The sequence below is a fragment of the Sceloporus undulatus genome, chromosome 4 (genome assembly GCF_019175285.1).
Source record: "Sceloporus undulatus isolate JIND9_A2432 ecotype Alabama chromosome 4, SceUnd_v1.1, whole genome shotgun sequence".
Taxonomy (NCBI): Eukaryota; Metazoa; Chordata; class Lepidosauria; order Squamata; family Phrynosomatidae; genus Sceloporus; species Sceloporus undulatus.
Genome location: NC_056525.1, coordinates 39052086 through 39061192, shown reverse-complemented (window position 1 = coordinate 39061192; position 9107 = coordinate 39052086). Strand labels below are relative to the sequence as shown.

The 9107-nt window shown below is 40.8% G+C and overlaps 2 protein-coding genes across 3 annotated transcripts in view; one reads left to right on the top strand and one right to left on the bottom strand.

Annotated features, from left to right (window-relative positions):
* The window catches only part of ITCH (itchy E3 ubiquitin protein ligase), a 603853-nt gene that overhangs the window by 148456 nt on the left and 446290 nt on the right, over positions 1-9107 (top strand). The gene's annotated exons all lie outside the window — the stretch shown is intronic.
* PIGU (phosphatidylinositol glycan anchor biosynthesis class U) overlaps positions 1-9107 on the bottom strand; it is a 50744-nt gene that overhangs the window by 761 nt on the left and 40876 nt on the right. The window lies entirely within an intron of this gene.

The following is a 9107-nucleotide window of genomic DNA, read 5'->3' as shown; positions in this document are numbered from 1 at the left end:
CAAACAATAATAATACAAACCAAAAAGGGTTTTAAACCATAAAACAGCATGACAAAGCCATTAAAGCAATTCCTGAAGAACAGCTATGTTAGTGCTTTACAGCAGAAAGACAAAATACTGCTGCATGATCTGTGTGTGTCTTTGTTGTGTGCCTTCAATTCATTTCTGATTTATGGTGACCCTCTCATGAGGTTTTCTTGGCGAGATTTGTTCTGAGAAGGTTTGCCATTGACTTCCCCTGAGGCTGAGAGCATGTGACTTGCCCAAGGTCACCCAGTGGGTTTTATGACAGAGCCAGGAATCGAACTCTGGTCTCCAGAGTCATAGTCCAACACCCAAGCCACTACACTATGCTAACATGGTTATCTTGAAAGAGCCATTATATACAGGGGCTCCCACAGCAGTTCAAAAAACCATAATCAAATATTTATATAATAAATGCCAGTAGTAGTTCACAGAGCTAGGAAGGACAGATATCAGAGCTGTGGGACTGCCTTTGCTTTTCACAGGAAAAGAGGCTGGACAGCTACTTGCTGGGGATGTACTGCAGGAGGTTGGACTCAGTAGCTCAGGAGGCCCCTTCCACATCTATGACTATGCTTATGTTAACTTTTATGGTCCTACTGATGCAAAATGATGGCTCAGAGGTGGAGTCATACACAGCTAACATGCACACATAATTTTATATCAGACCTACTTCATTTCAGAGATTGTAATGGTCTATTTTAGATCCTAAAACGTCAATTATTAACAAACTGGGCACTAGAGGTTCTTACCAACCTATTCCAAATTATGCAAAAATCAGTTATCAGATTCTGATCTACCTATGCTTGTCTGAGACATACCACACAGACTTATACATTTACTTGCCCCAATATGGTTAATAAAGCAACTGGCAGTGCAATCCTGAGCACACTTCCTTGGAAGAGAGTATAAATGTATTCAATGGAATTAGTGGTGTATAGGATTGCAGGAGAGCTGGAACATGAGCATCCAGAGAAGTGGTTATTTCATGCTGATCCAGTTTAAGAGTTAATAGACCAGTCAGTTATCAAATCAGAAAATCCTAAACTCATATCTCAAGGGTCAGCCTCAACTGTCCCTTGGCAATATGGGGACAATAATACTTGTCTACATTATAGAAAGGAGTGGCATTTATCATGGCAAGTACACATAGTCACCCTTGCCTACCACAGATTAAGCATTAACCTAGTCAGAGCCAGTGGATCCTTCCATCATGATAAAGTACTGACAGCTGCTTGAGGATGCTAGGACCTGATGCAAGGCCTGGCTACAAGGTTATTGTAAGGATTACTGTGAAGTATGAAACACCCTGAACACTGCAAATCATCAGTATGTGATAAACTATCTTTCTCCCTCTCCGTTTCTATGTGCAAGTTGTTAGCATGAAGCCATATTAAAATATATGATCCTACATTTGTAATGCATTTGAGGAGCCCTGGTGGTGCAGTAGTTAAATACTGCTACTGCAGCCACAAGGTTGTGAGTTCGATCCCAGGGCTCCAAGGCTGACTCAGCCTTTCATCCTTATCTGTAAGCCAATTGCCCCCAACAAGCCAGCTTGATGGGGGCAATTGGCTTACAGATTGTAAACCGCTTAGAGAGTGCTGAGTTCACTATTAAGTGGTATTGAAATGTCAATGCTATTGCTATTGAAATGCAAGAACTGCACCAAATGAATCCTGATGTTACATCTCAGAAATGAGGAAGGAAGGGGATTATTAAGTCCTTTTAAAAGTATCTCCACCTTGGGTTTGAGTAAACTTTAATAGAATAGGGCTCACTGTTCCTCTTTGAGGTTGTCTCTAGAAAACAGCCAAAATTTCTGGCCTTTTCTCATGGGACTCCACTGAATACATATCATTCTAGAGTAAAATCATTGTGTTTTTGTTTGTTTGTTTAACAAAGTTTATTACTTTAAAAATGTTCTTACAATCGTACATGTAGAGTAAAATCATTGTTAAATGTTCCTGCTTTCCAGATTAGTGTGTAAAATAAGACAGGTTCTCCTACCTAATCAGTATGAACCGGGGTCAGTAGGTGGGTGGATTTTGGAAACAAAGTGGGGAAGTAAGATGAAATCACACGGTCAGGAATGAAATGTTAAACTATGACATGGAAATGGAGATAACTGATCTGAACCCCAGACTGAAGGGTCTTCCTCTTCTGCAGTGTGTTATTCTTCATTTTCATTGCCTTGTGTTTGGAAGCAAAGAAGCTACTTCAAAAACCACTTCATTTACAGGCTGCTTGATGCTCTGGTTTCCATGGAAAGTGAATTAGTTCAGAAGCACGATGAACAGGTATATAGTCCTTCCTGAATGCTTCTTCATTTTCTTTTTAGAACTCAGAGACAAATCTTTGCCACAAATCAAAGTATGGAAAGTGTCAGAAGAAGGGAAAAGATAAAATGTTGTATGTCTTACCCTGAGAGGCTCCAGGGCCTACGTACAGGCCCTGTGTGTGTTTGTGTGTGTCTACATGAAAAACTCACACAGCTTTCTTAGACAATTATCTCCTTCCCTCTCCTGCTTCTATTCACTAACCCCTTTCACTAAAATTAGCAGCTATTGCACACACTCAACAAAATAAGCTTGAAGGATGAACAGAAATCTTACTCTGCAGGAAGAACAGGCACTGTCCACCCACATTTATTTGTATGCAGAGTATAGACACCTTATATTTCTCTAGCAGAGCATCAAATGTTTTAATGGCTTCCAGTGAGTTGCATTCAAGCCCTAAGGCTTTGCACTTGACCCAGTTCTCCCTCTTACAAATTAATATCCCACAGCTTGGCAGATGTGTCACTTTGAGTCTACATGAAAGAGACTAGAGATAACTATGAACAGTTCGCAACAGCTGGCATACACATTTAAAATATAAGTCATTACAAAATCCATGTACTAGGACTAATGAATGTTTTCTAATAAGTTTTAAATTCTAAAGCAGTGTTACGCAAAGTGGTAGTCTGTGGACTAATGTTGGCAGCTGGTCTGTGGTGAGTTTCCAGGAAAAAAGAAACAGTTGCAGTAAGAGGACGCAAATGTATGGTGTTGGCATGTTGGGTTGGGAGAACATTTACCAGTCCCCTATATCTGATAGTGCAAGAAGTATTGTTCTCAGTTACCTAAAGCAGTACTCAGAAAAACAGTCTAAAACATAAAGCCTGTCTAAAATGTAAATGGGGACCACAAACAAAGATGTGTTCCTTTCATCTTATTATCTACAAAAAGAGGAGTTGCAGTGTAACTCGGTACAGCGCGCCTGCGCCATATGTGGGCACGCCATACGCAGCCTTGAGCATATGCGCTCAAGCCGTGGGGCGCGCACAGGGCGGAAGGGGCGGCGCATCCCATTCAATTGAATGGGCACGCACACCCGTTGCGCCCTGCGCGCTCCCATGCTGCCGCGCACAAGCCCCATTGTTTCCAATGGGGCTCGAGCATAGGCGGAATTCGCCTTACGCGGCGGGATCCAGAACGGATCCCCCGCGTAAGGCAAGGACGGACTGTATTATGTTGGAAGCTGCAGTCCAGCAACACCTAGAAGATCACACTATGCCCACCTCTGCTCTTGAGCTTCTAAATATCCCTTTATCTTTCTCCTTCATATTTTATGACTTTGTCTGATTTATCTTGAACCCTAGGTACACTGGAAAGAGAGTGGTAGGTTTGCATGAGGAAAATTGTAGCCTCTGATCAGGCTCAATAAATAGTTCTTCCATCATTGCAACTGCAAATGCAAGGGAGTGGGAAACACACTGCCGGACTCTTGTCATCCATAAGTACAGTTTGGACTGACTAAGAAAAGGCTCCTCTTTCCCAGAAAGGATTCAATCAGTGACCAATTCTGCCTTGTCATTTGTAAAAGGATCCAAGTAGATTTACAAAATTGTATTGTTTTCCTCTTTCCTCCACTGCACCCTTGCTCCTTTTGTACACGGTGTACTAAATTAAGTAATTTCAGCAGATTCTATCTGGATTCTTTGTGCAGTGCCTAACAATTTAGTCACTGCACATAAGACCACCATACAGCCACTGCACATTTGAGCTGCAAGTTTCTCAAGGTTCCTTTCAAAGGATTAAGAGGGGATATGCATTCTCAAACACTTAAGAATAAGCAAGGGATTTGTGCCAAAGAACTCAAAAAGGCATCAAAGAACATCACATCAAACTGACACTGAATGAGGGGCTCAACGTTTCCCATATCAAAACCCAACACTAACTTCATTCCATTCAGCAGATGAACTAAGAGTTCCACAAGGAATGGAAAACACTGGACTGTAAGTGGTGATCTGCACACCTGAATTCTCCTATGTCAATAAACAAATCTCTCTCAACATAAACAATTAGCATGTCCCAGCAAAGGATTCTAGCTAAAGCTTCTCTGCAGTAAATGTTTTTCCTAGGGGAGTATTAATCTACAGAAGCTCTGACTTGTATTCTTGCATCAAAGACACACATTTACTGCCCTTCCTGTCACTTCAAGAAGTAGGCTGCTTTCTGTCTGTTCCACAGAGAAAGCTATATAACTGCCATATCTTACATTAGTCAAGGAACTGGCCTAACAAGATGTCATAAACTTGCTCACTTGTGGTGGTTTGGTCACTCCTTTTGTGGTAAGCTGACTAAATGTGTTTGCTCTGGCCTTTACCACAGTGCACTGAGAAGAGATATGAGATCACAGAACAAAATAGCCTGTTCTGGTTCCAGTTTTCGTTGATTATGCAGTCTTGGCACAAGCAATGATAAAGAACTCTATATAGGGAAAACAACTACGAAACCTCTACTGCTGACAGTGTAACATAACAGGTTTTCTACCTAGAGGGCAACTTCCAAGGATAAAGAAGGGAAATTTACAGCTGCCTACATAGGACAGCCAACAAGCAATGCTACATGACCCCTGGGCTTTTTACAAAACATAGACAACTGTGCTCTTTCAGGAGAGCTTTCAGCACTTGAAGTAACTGTATGAAAAATAAATTTCTTATCGTTAATTCTAGTTTGCAGCAATTAAGGTATAACCTGAGAACCAGTGTGGTGTAAGTGTTGGACTGTGACTCTGGAGTTTGATTCCCTGCCCAGCCATAAAACTCACTAGGTGACCTTGGGCAAATCACATGCTCCCAGCCTAAGGGAAAGACAGTGGCAAACCTCCTCTGAACAAAGCGTGCCAGGAAAATCCCATGAGGGGTTCCCCTTAGGGAGTTGGAAATGACTTGAAGGCACATAACAACACATATATAACAACTGTAATTTAATGAGGGATAACAGAATCAAGTTCAGTTCTAACTAAAAACTGCCAACAAATACAGAAAACAAAACAGTAGCCCACATACTGGAAGTGATCAATATAGATTCCCATCCACAAAAAAGGAGACACAAAAGACTGCAGTAATTACAGGACCATTGCACTAATTACTACCATAATGGAGCAGAAATCCTTTTCTTTCAAGGAAAGGAAGAGGCAATATAGATCACATTAGAAACATACAACAGATAATGGATTGCACAAGGGAATTCTAGAAGAAAGTCTGCATGTGTTTTATTGACTATAGCAAAGCATTTGACTACCTAGATCAGTGATGGTGAACCTTTTACAGACTAAGTGCCCAAACTGCAACCCAGACCCCACTTATTTATTGCAAAGTGCCACGTCCCTCTGGCTTTCTAGTAAGAAACTCTGGCACACGTGCCATAGGTTCGCCATCACTGACCTAGATCATGAAAAGCTATGGCTTGCACTTAGAGGAATGGGAGTGCCACTGCATCTCACTGTCTTGATGTGTAACCTATACTCAGGACAAGAGGCTCTAGTCAAAACTGAAAATGGAGAAATAGAATGGTTCCCAATCAGCAAAGGGGTCAGGTAAGGTTGCATTCTATTGTCCTATTTATTCAACATGTATGTAGAAAATACTGTACGCAGAGCAGACTTAGACTCAAGCAGGAGAAGTCAAGATTGGACGAAAGAACATTACAAATCTAACATATGCAGATGACAACATACTACTAGCAGAAAACAACAAAGACCTGGAACAGCTACTAAAGAAAGTCTAAGAAGAAAGTGCTAAGGTAGGCTTAATGCTGAATATTAAGAAAAACGGAACAACTACATGAATTCATTCTATATAAAGATAAACAAGAAATAGTCAAAATGTAATAATGCCTTGGATCAAACATTGATCAGAATGGAGACTGCAGCCAAGAAATCAGGAGAACACTAGGATTGGGAAGAGCAGCTATGAAAGAACTAGAGAAGATCCTAAAGTGCAAAGACATAACACTGAATGCTAAAGTTAGGATCATCCAAACCATTGTAACCCCATTATCATGTACAGATGTGAGAGCTGGGCAGTGAAAAAAGCTGATAGGGAAAAAAAAAAACCTCATGCTCATAGTGAGCATACCAGGGACAGCCAAAAAGACAAAAAATTGGTTCCTAGAACAGATCATGCCCGAATTCTCCCTAGAAGGCAGGGTGACTAAATCAAGGTTGTTGTACTTTGGCCACATTATGAGAAGGCATGAGTCATTAGAAAAGGCAATGATGCTATAAAGAGAGGAAGGCAGTAGAAAGAGTGGAAGACTGAGCACTGGATGTCTAGACTCAATCAAAGAGGACATGTGCCTGAGTCTGCAGGACCTGAGGATAGAGAATAACGTGCGTTGGAGAAAACGTGCAGGGAAAAGGCCAGGTTTGGGGTGGGGCATGCGGTTGCCACGGCCCCAACACAGCAAGCCAATGGACTCTCCTTACCTGCTGTCAGTTTCGCCCCTAAGTCTGAAATTTAGTACATACTTTCTTAGGAATATGAACCTACTTAATTCAATAGGATTACTTTTGAGAAACCATGATGTTAATGGAAATGCAGAAAGAACAACCTGTAGCTCTTGTAAACAAGACTTAGGAACAAACATCTCACAAAGCACATCTGTCCAACCTGAGCATTCCTGCTTACTGCTATTAAGAAAGCTGCTAGCCCCTCATGCTTATTAACATAAGAATCTGCCTTATGAAATCAGAAGAGTAAACCATCTAGTTTAGTACTGTATATAGTAGGGTGAATAAATTGTGGCCCATATGCCACACACAACCTCCAAGAACTCACCAGGAATTTCCCCCAAAAATATTTTTTAAAAGAGATTTTTTTTGATGCTCAAATATTTCTGGGGGAAGGGATGGGTGTCCCCCAGCCATTATAGGCTTTTAAAAGACCTCTTTTAAACTAGAAGCTGCTTCAAGGGCACTTCTTGTTATTAAAAAAAGCCTCTCCTAAAATGGCCCAGGAAGGCCCAAAATATGGCTAAATGACCCTGACACCCACTAGAGGCTGGATACACTTGGGGCACAAATACTTTTTTTTCTGTGGGAGGAAGGGGTGCATTGGTAGGGTGCAGCCCTTCAAGGTCTCCTGGAGAGCCAATATGGTTTCCTAACCCCTAACAGTTGCCCACCTCTGGTCTACACTAACCAGCAGCATCTCTTGGTTTTGATGCAAGAAACTCTCCCAGGTCTATGTGGAGATAGATGCCAGAGGATGAACTTGGCATCTTTTGTATACAAAACATGTTCTGCTTAGGAACTACAGTCCTTCCCCAATTTGAATGATCTGTTTTTCACTGATGTAAGACTTATCTCAGAGTCAAAAACCCAGGATGTCTGTTTACTAATACCTTCAACTAAGAAGCAAATCACTAAATAATAATAATAATAATAATAATAATAATAATAATAATAATAATATAATAAATATTCTGCTTAATCTCAGGGAATCCAAACGGATTACAGCAGTAAAATAACATACAATTAAAAAACAATAAGTCAGATGCAAAGATAATATGTTGTTGTTGTTGTTGATGTTGTGTGCCTTCAAGCTGTTTCTGACTTATGGAGCCCCTAAGATGAATCTATCAATATATTTTCTGTGGCTAAGAGTATGTGACTCACCCAAGATCACCCAATGAGTTTCCATGGCCAAACAGGGAACTGATCTCCAGAGTTGTAGTCCAACATTGAAACTATCAGGCATCAAGTAGAAGGTTAGAAACCAAACCAAACCATGAATTCACTGTGCTTTCCAACCACTGTCATTTAAAGGCTGTATCATAGCTTAGAGATGGGTGAACTTAACAATTTTCATACAGTGGTACCCCGGGATACGAATGCGCCGCCTTATGAAATTTCCGGGTTACGAAAAAAATCCATTGAAAAAAACTGTTCCGGGTTACGAAGGTTATTTCGGGTTCCGAAAAAATTTTTGGTGCTTTTCGGCGCTTTTTCGCACGAAATCGCGGCTTTCGCTATTAGCGCCTATGGCTTTTTCGGCTTACGAAGATTTTCGGGTTACGAACGCGGCGGCGGAACGAATTAAATTCGTAACCCGGGGTACCACTGTATTTATTATAAATTCTAGAATAAGAGATCTCAAAAAATCCCCCTCACTAATACAGTATTTGTATTGCCTATCTTTATGTGCATGATATACTGGTCAGCAGAATTACTTTAAGGAGCTTGAATTGATGAACATATCTGAATAAGTGTATTTATGTTTCTATTAAGACAGCCCTTCCAAAACTTGCTTACCATTCCTAAATAGAATGGCCAATGGGCTAGGATGATGGAAACCTTAGCCCAGCAACATATCAGGACCATGGTTTAAAAGAGTTGTATTGAGGGCTGAAAGAAAACACTGTTTCAATAATTAATCCATAGTTTCAAGATGCAATTTAGACAACTATCCAAGGAATGGTTATTCTCCAAGATCAACTATGAACCAGTCAGATTATTTGTGTTCAACACTTAGCTGCCTTGAGTATCCAGTTTTGTGGGAAAGACAGGGGAAAATAAAGTAACAGACATATAGATCCTTGTGACAGATGGACACACTTAGATGGTCAGGTACTTGGCTAAAATATGCCTGAAGGCAACCACTTCACTCTTCCCTTCACACAGGTAAGATAGCAACTGGAGGTAAACAGTTTCCTGGTCCAGATGATAAGAGAATCTATGACTAACGGCTTCCAAAGAATACAAAGTCAGAGTTTACCGTTAGTTTCTACATCCCCACTTGCTTGAAAGGCATC